At 47.4% G+C, this 19,552-nt stretch overlaps 1 protein-coding gene across 3 annotated transcripts in view; it reads left to right on the top strand.

Annotated features, from left to right (window-relative positions):
* The first annotated feature begins 751 nt into the window (after positions 1 to 751).
* sema6cb (semaphorin 6Cb) overlaps positions 752 to 19,552 on the top strand; it is a 201,645-nt gene continuing 182,844 nt past the window's right edge. For all 3 annotated transcript variants that reach the window (XM_030103834.1, XM_030103838.1, XM_030103839.1), the window contains exon 1: positions 752 to 938. The gene's annotated coding sequence lies outside the window, so the exon portion shown is untranslated. The remainder of the gene's footprint in view (positions 939 to 19,552) is intronic.

Here is a 19,552-nt window from a genome sequence, read left to right on the forward strand (position 1 = left end):
CAACTACATGAAATGTGGAAAAAAAAGGTTAATTCTGCTCAAAAAGTTTTGACAACAGTTTATGTAAAAATATACAGAGCGTAAATGGTCAACAAGTTCAAAAGTCAAAACTGTCAAAAAATAAATTCAGGAAAAAAAGAAGGATAAAACTGATGTGATCAGGTCAAAAGTCAGCAGAAAATGTAATGGAATGTTTTCCATCCTGAATCATTTTTACAACTTCATCAATGCAAATTTAGCACAGTTTTGAAAACTATACATGAAGTTTTTTAAACTGTTATCCTCATTTTAAAGGTAAAACATGTTTTTCGGCTCCAGTTAAAAGTGAAGAAGGTTATTCCTTCTTTCCAAGTGGGTGGGCGACCCCTGATGTGGGGTGATGGCGCCTTTCTGCTGTTTAGAAATGTTCAAAAACACTCCGTGCTGCAGTTCAATATTGTTTTTGATTGGAGTCTCCTCCTCCCGTGAAGTCAGCCTGTGTGTTTAAATGTCCTGACCCGCGCTCTGATTGGCTGGCCCTCCTTCAGGGGCCCCTCCGTGTTCCGGCGTTCAACATCTGGGGGAGAAAAGTCAGCCTCTGCGGGGGCGGAGCCCGGCGCCGACAGCTCGGGTTCTTCACCCAATCAGGTCTGAGCTGTTTTCTTCAACTGCGCTGTGATTGGGCGCCGCGGCTGTCAGTCAGCGGGGAGGGGGCGTGGCCAGCGCGTGCAGTCGGAGTGTTGTGATTCCAGCCTCAGTCTTGTCACACTCACAGCGGAGAGGGGCGCCTTCTGTCCGCGCTGGCGCTCTGGGAATACCGACAAAGAAAAACCAGATAAAACTACTCCCGTCTCTCCTCTCTCTGTCCTGTGTTTCTGCTCCGAAGGGAAAAGAGCGCACCGTCGTTGTTCTTCTTTTTGTTGTTGTTGTTGTTGTGGGAATACGGAGGAAACAATAAGGTAAGAAGAAGTGCAGACTTGATGCTGCTGCGGCTGCAGCTGTGTCCACTTTCCTCATTAACACTCAGATGCTCCAAGTTGGAATTATTTCCTGCCCGGGAGAAAAATAAGCAAAGCGTTTTTTGCCGCCTTGAACTAGTTCTCGTCCCTGCTTTAAGTTGTATTTGAGGCGGGAGAAGCGGCTCCCGATCTGCTGTTTATTCCCGGCGAGTCTTGGTTTTTTGCGCACAGCCGAAATAACGAGCGCTGAATTTTTACGCAAGACGCGTTTCGGGCTTTTGTGTATTTCACTGCCCAGTTTTCCAGCATGCATGTCTTGATTCGCCTGTTACGATTAATAAGCAGATCTTGAGGTTTTCCCTCCCTCCAGCCCTGCAGGGACAGTGAGCTCATGTTTTTCTCTGCAAGTTATCACGGTGATAACGCGCCCCTTGCTTTGGACTGTAATTGAATTATTTTCTCGTGCCATCGGGGTGAAGTTAACGAGGGGAAAAGGCATCGCACGATGTGCGATTTCCATTCTTTCGCGCACAAAGACGCGCATTGGGGCAAAGTGGTTGTTTTTGTGCCACATTCGCCTCCCGGTCTGCACGATTTGACCTCCTCAATCAGGCGTATTCATCTGCGGCTCTGCCTTTAACGCCAAACTCGGAGGGAAAACGATGAGCTCATTGTTCTAACAGGTTTTCTGCTCCTGCAGACTTTTCCGAGATCCCGAACCTTCCCTGCTCGGATCCCGCTGCTGTTTGTTTGCGCTGAAATGGATGCTGAAAGGCTGCAGAAATGGCACAGTGATTTGTCTCAGCCTGTTGTGCATTAGCCTCCTCATCTCCCTCGGCGGGTGTTCAGTTTCAGCCCGGGCTAAGAACACTTCAACAGTAAATACATCTCTCCTATGTACAAACAGAGACAGACTACACCGCTTCTCCTGCTCTGGAGTCGATGCTCAGCCTGTTGCAGGGTAATATTCAATGTGCCCTCTGGCCTGACTGGAAGGAAGCTCGCTGCTGCGATTTTCTTCTCTAATCCATCCTCTGTTTTTTTTTTTTTTTGCAAAAGTTTGAGAGGCCATTTTAATAATGCATGTGCAGTTAAAGGGTTACACCGAGCAGACAGCACTTGGTGTTTTCCCCCTCTGATGCATGTGTGTGTGGGCCTCTCCGTCCTGCCTGCTGTGGAAGCGGTCAGATGTTTAAGTGGAAACAGTGTGGTTGCATCTTGTGATCCTTCTCCGGTTGTGCCTCGTCCCCCCCCCCCCCCCCCCCCCCCCCCCTCAGCTGCTGCAGTGCCATCATAAGGATGACGGGGGCCACTAATGGCTTGCGGTTTCCTACCGCAGCCGTACGGTGACTTGGCACTCTCAGCTGCTCAGAGGACATCGCTTTGTGGTTTTCAGGTGATTTCACTTGACGTGGAGCTTGTGCCGCCGCCAGCCGCCGGCCGCCGCCTGGCTGGAGTGGTGGGATGCTCCTGTGTGTGGCCTCGCCAGCAATTCGTCCTGCTATGCCTTGTGCATTTATACATATGCAGCCATCAACCTTTCACAAACTATTTCTTTCCCAGTAAATCGTCTTTCAGCTCGAGGAAAGTCGCATCCTGCTGACGGGTGACTTCCAGTCCCCTCATCGCCGCGGGAAATTGCTCGCTCTCTGTCCAGTTCTCATTTACAGACCCTGATAGGTCCATCGCTCAGTTAGCATGGTTAATGGAGCATTTAGCCCAGTGTGTAATTTTATTTCCGATTTCCATTTGGGTGTGCGTGCTTTTAGTTTGAGATGACAGGAGCCCCCCGATGGAGGCGCCCCCTGCGTGCAGATGGCAGCTCCTTAATGGCCCTCAGGGTAATGATGGTTGAAATAGGCTCCTAACCAGGGGCTGAGGACTGTGGCCCTTGGGGGACATTCAAGCAAGCCCATTTCATTTTCATCATCAAGATAAAGTGCTCACTATACAATCTTAGCTCTCTATACTGAGTGTATACACACACACACACACACACACACACACACACACACACAGCTCATCTGCAGTTTATAACATCCATTGAGGGAAAAGGGAGAATTTCAGTGGGACGGATAACGGCGCCTTCCAATAAAAGTCCCGAATCGCTGAACCTTCGCCCATCTCTCTCTCCAGTCTGAGGCTGGCGGGACTTGAGAGCGCAGGATAATATATTTGGGACTGTTGTTGTGGCACCTCAACAACAGTGATTTGTCTGAAGTGACGCAGACCCCCGGCTCGCGCGCCGCTCGGCGGCGCCGTGCTTCAGGAAGCAACAGTTAATCTCCGCCTCTCATCCGCAGCATATGGGACTTTGTTTGGCCCCGCACCTGAGAGAGGCTCCGGTCGCCGGCACCTCATCCTTCATCTTGATAATGGCTGGTTACCCATGGCAACTGCCGCACAGCCAATGGGAACTTTGCTTCTTGAAGGGCATGATGGGGGTTGGAAGAGGGACCGGTGCAGGTAGCCCCCCCCCCCCGACAGGAGCGATCTTCGCTGGCTGCTTGCGTTGCGTCCAGTGAAGGGTGTGGGAGCCCTGGGGAGTGAATTATTACCTGTCAGGCCGGCAGGCACCCTGTCATCCATAATCCAGGGCTGACACAGCACAGGCCGGTCCAGGTTATCTGCTGGGACCGCCGGGCCCCGGCCCCCGGCTCCGGCCCCGTTTGGCCACAGCCGGTTAAAAGAAATTGCATTAACATGTTGCATCGAGCGTTACAAGCAGCGAGCGGGCAGGCAGGCCCTCCATCACTTCCTGAGTGGATGTAGGACTTTTTCTTTTTCCTTCTCTTGGTTTTTTTATTTATTTTTTTTTTTAACTGAGCAGAAACGGCTTCTTTACCGTGCCCGGAAGAAAAGTTTCCCTCTTTTTGTTTTGCTGATTCAGTGCAGTGTATCTCCCAGGTATATTGGTCTGCATAGTTTTTAAAGTTAGTTTCCAGATCGCCTTTAGCACATCACACACATGCGCGCGCGCACACACACACACACGCACACACACACGCGCACTGCCAATGTAGTTGCGTCAGTTTCCTGATTTTAGCCGCAGCCCCCTGGAAGTGAAGGGGAGCGCAGCACTGACAGTGTTTTCTCCCCGCGGTCCAATCATCAGCTATTAGATTTGAGTCCTTGGCAGTCTTGTAATTACTTTTGATTCCAAAAACAGGCGTGCAGTCGCGCCGCTGCTGTGGTCCCCGTGTGGTTCGCGCCGGACTGGAAATTACAGCCCAGCTGATGAGTGTGTAAATTTTGGGAGGAAAAGCTTTGAGTTCAGTGAAAGGCTATTAGCGGGGGGTGGCGGGGGGAGGCGGCGGTGGATGGAGGGGGGGGGCGCGAGGCGGAAGACCACAAACTGGACGAGTGACAAGCCTCGGTCCGTCCGTCCAGACTGGCTGTCTTCCTGCGGTTTTGTCGAGCCGCTCTTCAGAAACATTAACCCCTTGTCAGACATGAAGCTGAGCTGCGCTCGCCGGCCCAGCGGCCACAAGCAGCGCGGCGGGAACGCTGGAGGACCGTCTGGTTCCGCTTGGTGGAGCGCGGTGGACGGACTCCAGCAATTAGAGGGGAAACTGTAACCTGCAGCTTGCCGTGTCAGCAAACAGCCTCGGATTTCGATTTCTGCGCGGGAGAGGGCCTTACATCCCATGAAAGGATCCTTGTTCAGAATTGAAACCTCAGCTGTGGTGTTCTTCAAGGCTCTAATTCTCCTTTGTTTCATTTCTGTGTAAAACCCAAGTGCTGTGGTTCCTGTGGCTCTTTGTTTTTTTTGTTTTTTTTTCTTCTATCTAACAGAGCTGTGGCCAGAGTAATAATACAAGAAATACATTTACTTCTTTTTGTTTCTCCTGCATTAGTTGCCCTTTAGATGAAGAACAGCGTACCCATCATTTCATATAGTATCACTCAGTCTTTGATTCGTGCACGCTCCCCACAGGGCAGATCGGAAGCAGCGTGCACAACAGGAAGGATCTCCCATGAAAGGAAAAGAAAATGAATCACCCCCCCCCCCCCCCCAAAAAAAAAAAAAAAAAAGACTCCCCCCTGTCATTTTTCATGCATATTTCATGTGAAGAAAGTAGGCTTCATAGGTGCAGGGATTTTCATCGCTTTACAGGATTATTATTAGCCGATGACTAAGCACAAAGATCCTCCAAAAGTCCCATTCAGCCGCGTCACCCGCAATCCCTGCAATCCAGTTTATTTTAAAAAACCCGAACACTCGGAAGCACATTAACTCCCCAAAGAGCCAGGCAATAAAGACATGGCAGCCGACTCCCTCCTGCCACCACGCAGAGCACAGGAACACAGCCTGCTTCCTGATTCCACTTCCATCCTTCACTCCTCTTCTGTTTTAATGGTAGGAAGCGACTTAAATAGGAAAACAAGTGTCTATGCAAACAGCCTTTGGCCATACATACCAGCGACCGATCGTGGAGCTCGCAGTTGGGTGGAGGATGGCGAAGGTGCACTGGTTTGCTGCGCCAAATGATCTTTTAATCACTTCATAATGTGGACAGACCTCCTGCACCATTGATTAGGCGATCAGGCTGAACGTGGTGCAAATTGCAGACCGACTTCCCAGCCTCCTGCGGGCGGAGAGTTTAGACGCTACGCCTTTGGAGCTCTCTAGATGGGTAGCCTCTGAAATGTAGAGCGAGGGACAAGATAGTGCAGCCAATAGCTGCACATTTCAGGAGGGACTTTGGAATAAAAGTGTCAAAGGTACGCCAACCTGATCTGAGAACGAAATGACTGAACCTGTCGTTCATTTGAACATGATATAGTAGAATAGAAAATCACAGCATGCCAACACAGAAACATGTTTCATCATAACCCAAACCAACCAGGAAATATTCCCTTTTACACTCAACTAGCTGCACTTTAAACACAAACCAAAGCTGTTTACCTCATTAACTTCAGCCTGTTTCAACACTCAGCTGTGCTTTTGTGCACAAACATGAAATAAAGAAGTTATTCCAGAAAGGCTCAAAGTCTGTCGCTTTAGCTGAGTATCCACTCGGTGAATAAATAAATGTCCCATTAAAACTACTCAGTCACTTATTCAAGCATTAATCAGAAGGCTGGCAACAATCAGAACATTTCATTAGCAGCCATTTTTATCATATTCAGTTGGTGTTTTCATGCAAAATACATGAAATTAAAAGTGCAACTCCTGAGAAGGATTTTTTAAAAAAAGCTCAAAATATGTAGATTTAGCTGAGAATCCTCACTGAATCTGTCACCACCAGTACTGGACTATGGAGAAACACAATATTTATCCTGTAGTAATATTTATACACTGACTTAAAATAAACAAAGTTCTTTTCCAAAGGATTCAAGTATCTGAAATCAGGTTTTCTTTTGATTAACTAGTGATGAGGCTATCGGGAGGTAAATGAAGCAACACTTGCGTCAGTGTTTTATGTAACACTGAGTTTGGAGGAATTAAGAACTGGCCATGTTTTCTCCTCATGACAGGAGTCTCCAAAGCTCCATGTCCAGTGTGATTCTGTGTTCTCAACATGTCGACTGCTTTTTAAAATCGAGGAAATACAAATATTTTTTTTTTTTAAAGCATCAATCTTCTAATTTTGTTCAAAGCTGTTGTGCCCCCTCCTCTGCACAGACACATTTCATGTATTTAATTGTTCTAACACATCAGCCAGAAAGCAGCGTGTGGGCGCCACACACTGTTGATGATCACATCTCCAAGAAAGGCTTTCAGCTCGTATTAGATAGAAACGGGACAGTACCGTTCTCCTGGAACGCCGGCGCGCTTCACCATGATGCAGCACCTGCACAAGCTCACTGCCAAGATTCTGGCACAGTTTTTTAAAAATCCATACCTCTTACAGTCCGCATTGTAACTGTTTCGCCATGCTCAATCAGCATATCCAAACGTTTCAGGTCTTCTTCTGTGGTGTGAAACAGGTCGTGTCAACCTGCATTATGGAGCATTATGGCCAGTCATTGTTAGGGAGCGTGAACAGACGACACTCGGTCTATTCACACTATTCGCGATCTTCAGCCCCCCCCCCCCCCCCCCCCCCCCCCCCCCCCCATTCCCCCGTCAAACTCTAGAATACATGCCCAGGCCTTCATGAGTCGGCGGCTTGAAAAATTTTAGGCGACTGACGTGAGGAAGCTCACCTGTCACGCAGCTGCCCGCCACTGAGCGGGGCTACAGAGCCGTCAGCCAGCTGTCGCCCTCCTCACAGCCAAACGGCCCCATGGGAAGTGTGAGAGACGCCGTCTCTCAAAACCAGACCGGTCTGGAGGGAATTTTACCTAACAAATGAAAACAACGGAGCATTGGAGCAACGGACATCCAGCTCAGTTATTTGGATAGCCGCTGCTCGGTGGTGTTAGTCACGGTACGATTTGGTGTCATCTAATATATTGGTGTCAAACTGATTTCGTTCAGCCGAATTTCATCTCAAGTGGGGTGAAATGGTTAAATTGTGGTTTGATGCCTTTTAGATTTACACTTTCTTTGTTTTGGCGCAGAGTTAAGTTTTGAAAAAGTTCATATTTTTCCACATCTGAAGAATTGGTACCAAAAATGATGGCAGTGTCAACATGAATCCAATTTAATGATGTAAAAACACAGTGACGTGTCCAAAAAACATGTCTGTTCCATTATGTGTGTTTTTACCAACTCGTCCTGACAGCATGGCTTTGATGCTAAAGCTAGTTTGATAGCACTGGTGAAGCTAGCCTCACAGACGTCTCAGGTCTCAGTGTTGTGTTGTTTGCTACACTGGAGAAAGTGGTTTAAAATTTCAACGCTTTCTTTGTAATTTCACCAGTTGCTTGGTGGTTTGGCAGGACGGACTGGAGCCTTCTGCGGGCCCGTTTTGGTCCACGGGCCCTATGTTTGACACCTCATAAATTCCACTTCATGTTAACTTTATTGAACGTAAAGAAATCTGTTCCTTTGACTGTTTTGTGAGATTTAATGATGTTTATTTTACATTTTAGTCACCAGAAACAACCCTGCAGGGCACGAGGAGGGTCAGTATGGAGGCATTGCTCTTGATGGTTTCCAAACTGAATTACCAGTGATTTTTTTTTTTTTTTTTTGATCTTCTGAACCAGATGAAGTGAGCCTTTGTTGTATTTTTCATTTGTCTAGTTTACTGGTGGTGCTGTTTGTACATTGTTTTCTATCTTATGTGTGTGGCTTTGCCTTCTTATTGTTGCTGTCAGGGTCTGTTTTTGTCGAGCTTGTTAGTCTCCATTTGTTCTGTAAGTTTTCTCGATTTCTGTGACAGCAGCAAGAAGTTTGAGAGCAACTCGGAGAATTCAGTGCTCATGTTTAAAACAAGGGAGAGAGATGTCCATATAATGGACATTTCCACCGGATGTCTTCTTGTAACACCTCTCTGGAATAACGCTACAGCAGGGGAACGTGTCGACGCTGCCTTACCTGCTTCACGTCAGCCATGCTGCGTCTGCATGTCTGTAAAGCTGCATCTTGTTCGTTATTTTTATTTGGGGATGCACAGACACCACTTTTTAACAGGATGAGTACGAGTCTGAGTCTTGGCCTTCAGCTAGTTGTTGATGCTGAGCACCAAAAAGCCGTGAAAGGTTTGCGTTGCCGCAAATACCCAACACTGGTTTCAGTATCGACGTATCCCTAATTTTTGTCTTTGTTTACTTGCTGTAATGCAAGCAGTGCATCGAGGAGTACATCGCTGTTCTCCCATCAGTTCAAGATAAAATAGCTTTCATGTTGAAAATGCAGACCTTGATGGAAAAAAACCCCACAGAAAATCAATATTTCCTCCCAAAAGTGAACTGGAGATACAAACTAGTTCTGAGGTTGTAAGAAGTAAACAGTTCAAATAGGGAAATTAAAAAGTTGTCTGAAGAATAAAATACCCCAAGGCACTACTTAAAACCAAATGATTTCAGCGCACACCTCTGGGTGAGGCGTGTGAATTAATCCCTTCAAAAAGAAGGTTGTCAGGTTGTACCTTATGGTATTACAACAAAATCTATCTAATCACGATCGCGGTACAAACCTCCAGTCGCTCTTTGCTTCTGTTCTTGTTTCAGCCTAAACAAGTGAAATCCCTGTTTTTCTCCGTCCTGCTGTTTTCCTTTAGCAATTTTATTTGCTGCAAATATTCTGTCAGTGTGTGACAGACGTGATGCAAAGATCCCAGAGATAGCGTATCCTGGACCAGGTGAGAAAAAAAACTTGACATTTTTTTTCAGTTTTGCGGCAAAACAGCCCTCAATGTAAATACTGGCAGGCTGAGGGAGTCAACAAGCGATGCATTCAGTCACCTGAAGCACGGCCATGGTATGAGCGACAACATTGGTGCTGCATGGCCAAGAAAAACGTTGGCAGGAAGTCACACGTTTCCACAAGGATGTGCTTCACATGCAACAGTCTGTTCCAGAAGCTTTGCTAATGCCACTACATCGCCCCAAACCACCCACAGATGGAGCGAGATAATGGAGCCATACATGTGCTCCGCCGACTAATTTAGCTTGTTTTGATGGATACAGGAGATAAGTGTGTTGTGGAACTTGTCAGCTGATCAGGTCGCGAACATGTGCGTCTTCTTCCAGCTGACTTTCTGAGGCCCGCATGCTCAGATGAAATGAAATCAAGGCCAAGCTGAATGTTATCGCATGATTGAATCAGGCCGGCGTTCGGTCGGGTTTCACAGACATGTGAGGAGTCGGTGTTCGCTCCCACACACCGGCTCATCGCTGTGTCACTGGAAACGCTTCTCTTAAATCAGATGATGGATGCAGAAGGTTTAAGGAACCGCCCGGCACTGCTCCTGACGTCCCCAACTAGGTTAATGCCCCGTTCACCCCACGCCGCGAAGTGAAAACAGAAAACTGTAGTTTTGTTCGTCTGTTTGTACAACAACATGACAATGCTCGGAGCCACTGAAAATGCTACTTTTTCCATGCTGCTGCTTCCATAATGGAACTTTCCGAAACACTCTGAGTCCATTCCACCATCGTCAATGTCTATAGCTTGCTGTTCTCTTCTGGTTTCATCATGAAAACATTTTCAGCGTGTCTGCTGTCATTTCAACAGGCCTCGTTTTCAAAACGTTGCCGTGTAAACTTTAAAACCTTCCTGAGATGAAAACACAAACCATTTGTTTTGGTCTGAAACGTTGTTGTTGAAACACGCCTTGCGGGTCTTTAGTTGTTGTTGTTATTGAGCTCATTCAGTCGCTTCTGAGCTGCCTTTGAGCAGAGCGAAATCGCACTGCTTCATGCATTGACAGCAGCTTGTATTGACACTATGTTGTATTTGTTTTACCTGGAGAGGCAGAAACAAATATCAGGTTTTGTTTTTTGTTATTTTTGGCCAGCAAACAAAGAAAATCCAGTTAATTGTAAAAGCAAACTATTACAGCCCCGAATTCAAGCTTCTTTTTGTAATTTGTCGGTTGATCCTGTCTTCAGAGATACTGTTTTTAACAGCTGTTGGGTTCTATGGAAAATTAAAAAAAAAAACAATCATTTCATACTGGGCCTGTGCTCAAGGCACCTGTTACTCACGGTTTTGTATTATAGCTGATTTTATTCTTATTTTATTCTTTATTCTTTGCTTGTGCTTTTTGAAATACATTCATTTTTGAAGATTTTATTTTGAATTGTATTCTTTTGCTGTTGGGGTTTGTTCTTTAAATTACTCAGAATTAAGACACAAGTTTCCTCAGAAGTCACTTTTGCACAAACCTTCACACTGACAGGATAGTTTCAGCAAAGACACCAGGTATTAACTGAAGTTATTAATCACTTGTCCAACGCAGCTCAACCCACGACTACCCATGGTTAACGTTGTCTCCAGGGACGAGGAGAACGGGTCCGATGCAGAGGAATAACCTCGCCACGGCTCCATGCTGCCATGTTTATCGCCGGGTGGATGTTGCCTCCTGGCTCTCCGTCAGGCAGCGTGGGCTGCTGCACCTCCTTTTTTTGTTTGTTTAGCTTTTTTCTTCTTGGGTTTTTCAGTTTGTGGAGTTTTCGTTTCTCTTACTGGCGTTATTTTCTTTGTCCGTCGAGCCACGCTCGCTCTCAGGGCTCGCGCTAACAGCCCAGTTACTCTCCCATTTCCGCCAAGCTAGCGGCTGTTGTTTCTGGAGGAAATGTAGCCATCCATCTTGGTGCCAGGGGTTATTTCCCTGGAAAGGCCTCACCAGACACCCAGAGCCGCTCTCCGCTTTGGCGCGCGGCATCTGAAAGATTGTTTGGCTCAAATCACGTCCGTCTTGTTTTCAGCACAAGAAGTTGCCGGTGACACAAGTCGCCTGGAAGCGCGGCGTCCCTGAGATGATTTGGGTTTTTATTTAAAAAGGGAGACTTTATCCTGACATTTTTGGCGGCAGATTGCGGGTAAATGATCACACTTCAGGCTTTTCTGGTGACACAAATTCAACCTCACAGCTGATGCGTTCGAGAAAATCAAGATTAGAAGCTCGATATGATTAAAATAAGAATCAGGTTGGCTTCATTGAAGTTGGCTGAGGAAGCCGGAGAATCTGTTCTCGGTCCCGTCGGTTTTGGCACAACCCCGTTCATTAGTGTGTTGTTCAAACTCAAGCGAGCAGGACAAACTTTCCTGCCCGGCTGCTACACTCTGGTGTCGCGTGCAGGAGTCGACTGCATGCCTAAGCTTCTGCTCTGTGCAGTTTGAAGATAAGGAAACAGTCTTGCTTTGAGTTGTTGTAATGCAGGTAATCTCACAACAGTTGGATGGGGATCGAGTTTAATCTGCAAAGAAGCTGTGAAGATTTGCCAGAGTTTACAGTGGGAGTGAAGTCGCACCTTCACTTATTTTGATTATTATATCAAAATTCTTGGGTGAAACTGGGGAATGTGTTAACATTATGAAGTAGGTCTTTTTTTTTTTTTTTTACAGGCGCCCGGTACCTTGTGGTAACTGGAGATGTTTCCAAGTCGAAAAACAAAACATCTGAGATAGCTACAGATTCATGTATGCAGATCTTGTGAGCGTTTTGTCTCGATGGGCGGAGTTATCGTGTCAGTCTGGGTGTGATTAAAGCATCTCTGGATTATTGACATTAAATCATTAGAATTAGCATCGTTCTGTGCAGGTTAATGTCTGAATGCTTGAGTTTAATTCATTGCTTCAGTTTAGTGATTGTCTAATACGCTACATTTTCTATGTGAAGTAGGCAAATGGTGCTGATTCTACAGGACAATATCTTCTGAACTTCCCACTGTGCTGACCCGGTCCAGATTCTCCTGGTCTCAGTACTTTTAGAGTTGACAGTCACTGTAATAATAATCCAACTTGGTTTTCTTTCCAATGGATGTCCGTGTTCTAAATGGTTAATATTTACTGCGTGTTGTTCTGTGTGCATGGATTTATTACAAAAGCAACCAACAGCGCTTTCTCCTGGCGTGGCATGCTAACCACGTTGTTTTCATTGTTTGTCATTTCCATGTAAACGGACAGTAAAAGAAAAACACAAGTACGATGCGTTCCCACTTGAAGTGTAGCTGCGTGAACACGCTCTAACTAACTTGTTTTTGGTGCAGATTACTGAGAGAGCAAACATTCAGTCATTTAACAACTAATAATAAACTGAATGTGCTTTTATTGTGAACTTCAGTTTCAGCAGAGTAGGCAGTTCTTTAGCTTCAGTAAATAATAATAAACTCTTGTCAAACTTACAGATGAAAAAGTAATAATGAATAATAACCGTCCATCCTTCGTTCTCTTTCCTCATGCTTACAAATTCCAGAGTCTTCGGTTTGCAGAGCAGATTGAAACGCCAGGCCCGGCTGTGTGAGGGAGAGATCAGACTTAATGTTTGTGCTCGGCTACAGATGCAACGCACTGAACTGAGACTTTTAAGGAAGTGTGCAAAATGTTGACGTTGGAAAAGTCGCGGGCTTTGCTGAGGTCGTAAAGCGGCTCTGCAGCGGCGGACGGGGGTGATGCAGAGTGCAGGAGTTTTTTGGCTGAGTGACACTCGGAGATTGAATGTCGTCTTTTTTTAGGGCGCTCTTTTGATAATTTGTCGCGCAGAAACTGTCTGGCTTGTCTCATCGCGGCTAAAACAATTAGTTTGACTTCATTGGGGGGGATGGCTGCTTAGCTACTATAGAAGTAATTCAGAGTTATGATCATGTCTCATTGTTGCTTATTGCACTTATTCGAAATTGGAATTTTTATGGTGCTGAAACGTGAAATGAAGCAGGAAATTAAAAACCTAAGATAAGCTCTTTTTCTTTGCCATCCTACTCATCCAGAGCTGCTGCCTTCGCGCAGAACAGCCTCGTCCAATCCAGTCCCTGCTCTCCGTACTCAGGTGGCAGGTATTCACAAATTTTAAGCGTCCACGAGAACGATGTTTTTCTAGCACGTCCTTTGAAAGTGAGACGGTCTCTCCGCTCGGCGGAGTCGTGTCTCATGTGTACGAGCCGCATCTGATTTCCCAAACTTTCCAAAAATAGCCGAGCCGTTTGACCTTGTTCCCTTTTTGATAAGTTGGCCGAGTCCCCTCACGCCTCCCGCTGCTGACGGCCGGCCGGAGTTTAACTTCTCAGGCCTCTAATCCGAGGTGAGAAGGTTCACTGATGGTTTATGAAACGGAGATTCCCGTCCCTCCTCCTCCCCCGGGTCTTCATCCCATTCCTCATGCAAGGACCCTGCGCTCTGCAGATAGACCGGAGGCTGATTCTCTGCAAACACTTTGCATTCCCCGGTGCTTAAATGTGTTAAAATTAGAAGCCCCCCCCCCCCACACACACACATTTTTCCTCTTAAGATCTGTGTGCGAGTGGCTCTGCGAGCACAAGGTGTTTCACCTGTGTGTGGATGTCGGTTTTCCTTAATCTGTACCTAAGCTCTTATTTGAGTGTGTTCTCGTGGTCACCGTGTGTGTGGTGAGGATTTGGCCCGGACGCCGTGTGCGATAAGTCGTCTCGCCTACGCTCGGCTTGGTCATTTTCATCCATTTCTTGGAACTCCAGGCTGGTTTCCATCGAACCGAGGCTATTTTTAGCCCGGTCTGTGGAGTAGGGGGTGGAATGGGAGGGGGCGCCGGGGTCTGTCGGGGGGTTTCGGTTAGTGTCATATGAATCCAGCCCGGGCGCCGGTCCAGGGCGAGTGGAGCAGAGCTCCTCCAGTGCCCTGCCCTCCACTCTTCCCGTGTGCCGGTTTATTAACTGTGTGTTGACTCGCCGCTCCGGCAGCTGCTGGAGTGAGTGGGATGAGCGAGGGATTCTTCCCAGAAGCATCAGGACTCTTTAAAGCCCTTCAGCACCGATGCAAAGGCTTAATCCCAGCTTTTAATCTAAAACACCTAAATGCATTGAAATGTCGTGTGTTTATCGTCGCGACTGAAACTCAACTCAACTCCATCTGCTGTTCATCCCACTTGATTCAACATCAGTCCCAGCTGACTGAGGGCGAGAGAAGACTTCACCAGTCCGTCACAAGACAAATAGTGAGCGCTGTGGGTTGTTTTTGTGATGAAACCACACACACACACACACACACACACACACACACACACTCAGGCAGAGAACAATACTCTATAAACAATAACAGTGGAGAACACAGACATTCATGTGGACAGAACACCCAGCTGGATTGTTGTTACAGTGACTGTCAACTCTAAAGCTGCCCAAGTTCAGGAGACTCTGGCCTGGAATCAGGACCAGGACCAGAACCAGGAGAACCTGGACTGGGAGTCGTGACGTTGTCTTATTGTCCGTCTCCTGCAGAAGACACTGTTTGTCATGATTTATCCATCGTGTGCGCAGTAGCAGCGTTTCAGAAGGTCAGAGACTCGGTGGAAGTTTTCCACAATGAACACGTTTTAAACAGGAGTTCATGTGTGATATTCAAACCATTCAGGCCACCTCAGGCTAATCAGTGAAACCCGTGTGCGCGCACGTGTGTGTGTGTCTGCAGTGACGTGGATGACTGCGTCGGGATGAAGAGTGTGTTCGTTAATTTACTCCCAGGCTGTAAACTTGGTTCCACCAGTGCTGAACAAAGCGCCCCCCCCTCAGTCACACCGGACACTCTCCATTTCCCAGGGAGGGAGTCCTGGTTTGATCTCTCGTCGTCGCCCCCCCCCCTCGTCCCCCGCCTGGAGGGACGGCGCCCTCTGACCGGGGCCACGGAAGTCAACAGACGGTAAACAAAGCCCCGGACCGCGCCATCGCTTTAACGTCCCGGCTCGGCGACCGGGGGACCGGGTGGCGGGATTGAGAGGGCCGCACGCACACACACACACACACACACACACACACACACACACACACACACACACACACACACACACACCCACGCTCCTTCACTCTCAGGCCATGTCTGAAGCTGACAGAAGCGCCTCCGGCCAGACAGACAGTCTGGATTAATGTCGAGCGGAGGAGCTACAGGTAGAAGAGACGTCAGAAAGTAGAGTTTGAGGACTTGGACACAAACACACTGGAAAAGGGTTTTTTTGAGGCAAGTTTCAGTGGAAAGTTGTGTGTTGACGCTCACAGTAATGAACTCTGAAACAAGCGTCCTTCGACATGTTGCACACGACACAGTGGCGGCGATCGGATGGAGCAGCTTACGTGAGAATTCACTGCTTCTTGCTTTAAAACATCCCGTTGAAGGTTAGCTGCTGCTGCAAACCCTGTTTCAACGCTGTGAAGTGAAAACGTTTGGGGATCCGTCTGTCCTGCCGATGTCCGTGTATTCGCCGCTGTTCATGTTTTTAGCTTATTGTTCTGTGTGTGCATTTGCACGTGGTTGCATTTCAAATGTTGCCTCTCAACTTGTCTTGTAAACGGAGCCAAAGTGCCTGAAGAAAACATTGAAGTTCATTTAATTCCATAGTATTGGTCTGTTTTCGCTCTGACATGAAGATAAACCCAAAACACTTTTTTCATGGAGATTTGTAACACAGCAAAAATGTGGTTATTTATAAAAGTGTTATAAATAACCAGATATATTCACTATTGATCTCCCAACAATTCAAGCCATTGAGAAAATGATATTCAGAACACACAGGATGTCACCTCGGGGTGCAGCGCTGAACGGGGAAAGGAAGAAAAGTAATATTGTCAAGTGTATGTGGAGCAGCGGTGTGATCTGAGAGGTTATGTGCTGTTTACAGAAAAACACTGAACTACTTTTCAGTACATTTCAGCACGGTGCGTTTGAAGTCGGTCGATGTCGTTTGATGCTGCCGTCGGTTCTATCTGCACGGTTCAGCGCTGAGCTTCAAAATGAGCAACTTAATTCGGTTCTATTTACATTTCGAGCACAAAAGTCCATTAAAACTTGCTGTTGCCGTTGTTTTTCAGCCAGTATTTGTATTTTCAGAAAATGTTAAAAAAAAAAACAAAAGTCAAACTTCTGACATGTTTTTGATATTTAAAAGATCAAACAGCCAAACGGTTACAGCTGAAGTCTGGAGTCAGTCCTCTGATGCTCTGCTATCTCCATCCCATCCATCCTGTATCTGCTTTTGTCGAGCGGAGTTTGTGCCGTGACGGAGCCAGGGTGCCCGTCCATCGTACAGCAGAGCAGAAGATGACAGGAGAGCGGCGTCACACATCCACCTCAAACACGTGGTTTTGGACGGTTCCAGGAAGGAGCAGTTCCCAGAGAAGACCCTCCCTGGCAGCACGTGCATCACGCCACACAGAACGGCTCCTCAAGGCAGGCCGGGGAAATGTTTCTGCTGTTAGGCAAGAGCGCCAACCGCTTCCCCTCCGTGAGGCCTCAGCCAAATCAGCATGTGACCGCACTGAGCGGGAACGGCTGAAGAAACCAGAACACATGAGCATTAATGGGATCAAAAAACAAAAATTTGGAAAAAATATAACTGTAGCTCAAAATAGGTGCTGCTATATCTGATACTATTCTTTAGTTGGCTAATTTTTTTGCCTTTTTTTTGATGTTGCGCTACAAATTCCGTCAGATATGAGTTTTTACCACACAGGTTGTAATCCAGAGGGCTGACATCTGCACCTCACAATAACTCAATGCAAAGACGTTGATTGGGGGAAAAAAAAATGCTGTGTGGCGGAGATGTGTAACTCAATCAGGTCTCTTGTGCGAGTTACACTGCATGTCTAATGGAAATTACGTGTCTTGTAACGAGCCCCGGCACCCCCGCCACGATCTGGCGCGCTTCCTGCGGCGCGCTCCGCTCCGCCGTTCGCCGCTTCCCAGTCAAAGCCTCCTCTGATGTGAGAACGAGACGAGAGCGAGTCCGGGTGGCCCGTGCTGGACGGGAGCGGCAGGCGCAGGTCAGCCGCCGCGCCGAGGCGCTCCATTCACCGGGAACATCTCTTTAATTAGGCGATGTTCTTTTAATTAAGCAGCCGGCGTAATGCCTGTCCATTCGTCACCCCTGCTTTGCTCCGGCGGCGCTGGGTGAAAATACCCCTCTTTTGTCTCCTCACGGTTCGAGAGGTCTCTGCTACCCATTATATGCATCCCCATTCACTGAAATGTAGTTTTTTTTTTCTTCTTCTTCTTCTCTTTTAGATTAGCATGATAATACCCCATGGAGGGGAGGGGAAGTGGTGAGCAGCGATTGCGGGTCTGCTCATCAAATTCACTGTGTGCACGACCGTGGTTATTATCATACTGAATGCACCATCAGTTAAACTAACAGCCTGAATTCCGACATTTATCTACAATATCATAGACTGGCTGTCAATTGCATAGGGAGCACAATGGCAAATTACAGGTTATGTCTTGGTCCTTGGAGCCCGGATCCTTCCCCAGTGTAATTACGCTATGCTAATTCTGCCCCCTGTCCCTGCATGCGGCTCCCGCGACGGAGCGAAGGCTTCTCGTATAGAGAGTGAAATACGAGCGAGGAAACGTGTCGATTGAAGCGCCGGCGTTGCACCGACACCTAACACCTCCTGCGTGTCTGGTTTGCCCGGGGCCGCGGAGGAACGGGCTCAGCTGGAGGGGTCGGCCGCGGGTCGCTCCACCTTGAACTCCTCATCTGGATTTATTGTGCCGGCGGCGGACGGGGTCGGGCCGTGCTCCGCCCCCCCCCCCCCCCCCCCCCCCCCCCCCCCCCCGCACGAGGACTCTGTTAGCGTTGGACACGGAGCGGACAGACGCATCCCCGTCACGCTGTCTGAGGAGAAGCCTGCAGAGGTCAGAGGTCGCCGCAGGAGGGCGTCTCCGTGGCACGAGCTGAATGCTGATTGATTCTCTTGAGTGGGTGTCCCTCCTGGTAATGCGGTGCGAGTGAGGGAATGTGCTGCAGAGGGAAGGGGGAAGACGCAACAAGCCCGGGTGTGTGTGTTCACTCTCCCTGAATCACGACGCCAGACCACATGTTTCCCCTTTAACGGACAGCCGAGTGGAGCCGCGGCAGCGCCGTGGGCCGTCGGCCGGACGACGGCGGAGGCCGCGCTCCGCTGCTGGATTCATCACATGCACGGCCACGGTGGCCACGGAGGATTCTCCGTCACTCGGTTATCACTGTTCACAGGTTAATCAAACGATCCGTTTTCATACAACCAGAATTAAGACTTAATGTTGAGTCATTCAATAATGGACACAATATGGCTGCAGGTGCTGAAGTAAGAGCCGTTTTCACTGAAACACGGAGACGGAGCCCGAGTGTTTGCATAAAGTTTAACCTGTTTACATGATGACTGAGTCGAGGAGTTTTCAGAAAGTTCCCCCCTGGGAGCCGTTCTCCACCTTCGCTGTGAACTATGAAAGAAAACAGAAAAACAGATTATTATTCATAAATCTCCATTATAAACTTAATAAATAAAAGAGAAAGCACTGACTGAACGACAGTTTTAACTCTCTGTAATGGCCTTCTCTTCAGATTGTTTTATCCCGGGTTGAACTTGGCCTCGTTTGACGTCATGGCTTCACATTTCAGCTTGAAGGACGCTAAAACACATTTATTTCAAACTGCTGTTTTCCCATTAGTGCTCAGAAGTTTGACTTTTCCCAGACTCTTGATATATGGTGATATTTGAGCAGCTGTTTTTTTCTGGGGCCCACATGAGTGATTTCGATCAGTTTCCAGAGTAAATCTGTAATTATGAAGAGAAAGTTTGTCCTCATCCAGTGTCTGCAGTGGCGTGATGCCATTTAAATGTCTGCCACCACCTCAAGTGAAATCGAGAAAGGTCACAAATCAGTTCGGCGCAGAGTTCATCGTCGTCGTCATCGAACTTGATTTTCCCTCCGCCAGGGTGGCTGTGATATTTGGAGATATTTGTTTCTGCTTCAAAAAGCATCAAACTTTAGAGACGACACAGCGTCGTCCTCTGAACGCCTCGCAAATACCAACATTTAATAATGTCATTAAAGCCGAGGTCTGATCCGGACTGACTGCAGAGGCTCCACAGTTATAGATTATAAGCAAACAGAACAAGGAGAGCTATAACAGATCATCATTCAGTGCTGTTTTGATCGTTCCTGCCTTAGATTTTCTCATATCTGAAGGTAAAAAGGAGAAGATTGTGTATCTGGGTATAAATGTTTAACTATATGTAATTGAACATAAAAAAAAAAATCATACAGTCTTCGACCATATATATATAATTTGATTATCGAATGTTGAAGAAGGTATTTAAATGCATTTTCTTCC

The sequence above is a fragment of the Salarias fasciatus genome, chromosome 11 (genome assembly GCF_902148845.1).
Source record: "Salarias fasciatus chromosome 11, fSalaFa1.1, whole genome shotgun sequence".
In the NCBI taxonomy this organism is placed as follows: Eukaryota; Metazoa; Chordata; class Actinopteri; order Blenniiformes; family Blenniidae; genus Salarias; species Salarias fasciatus.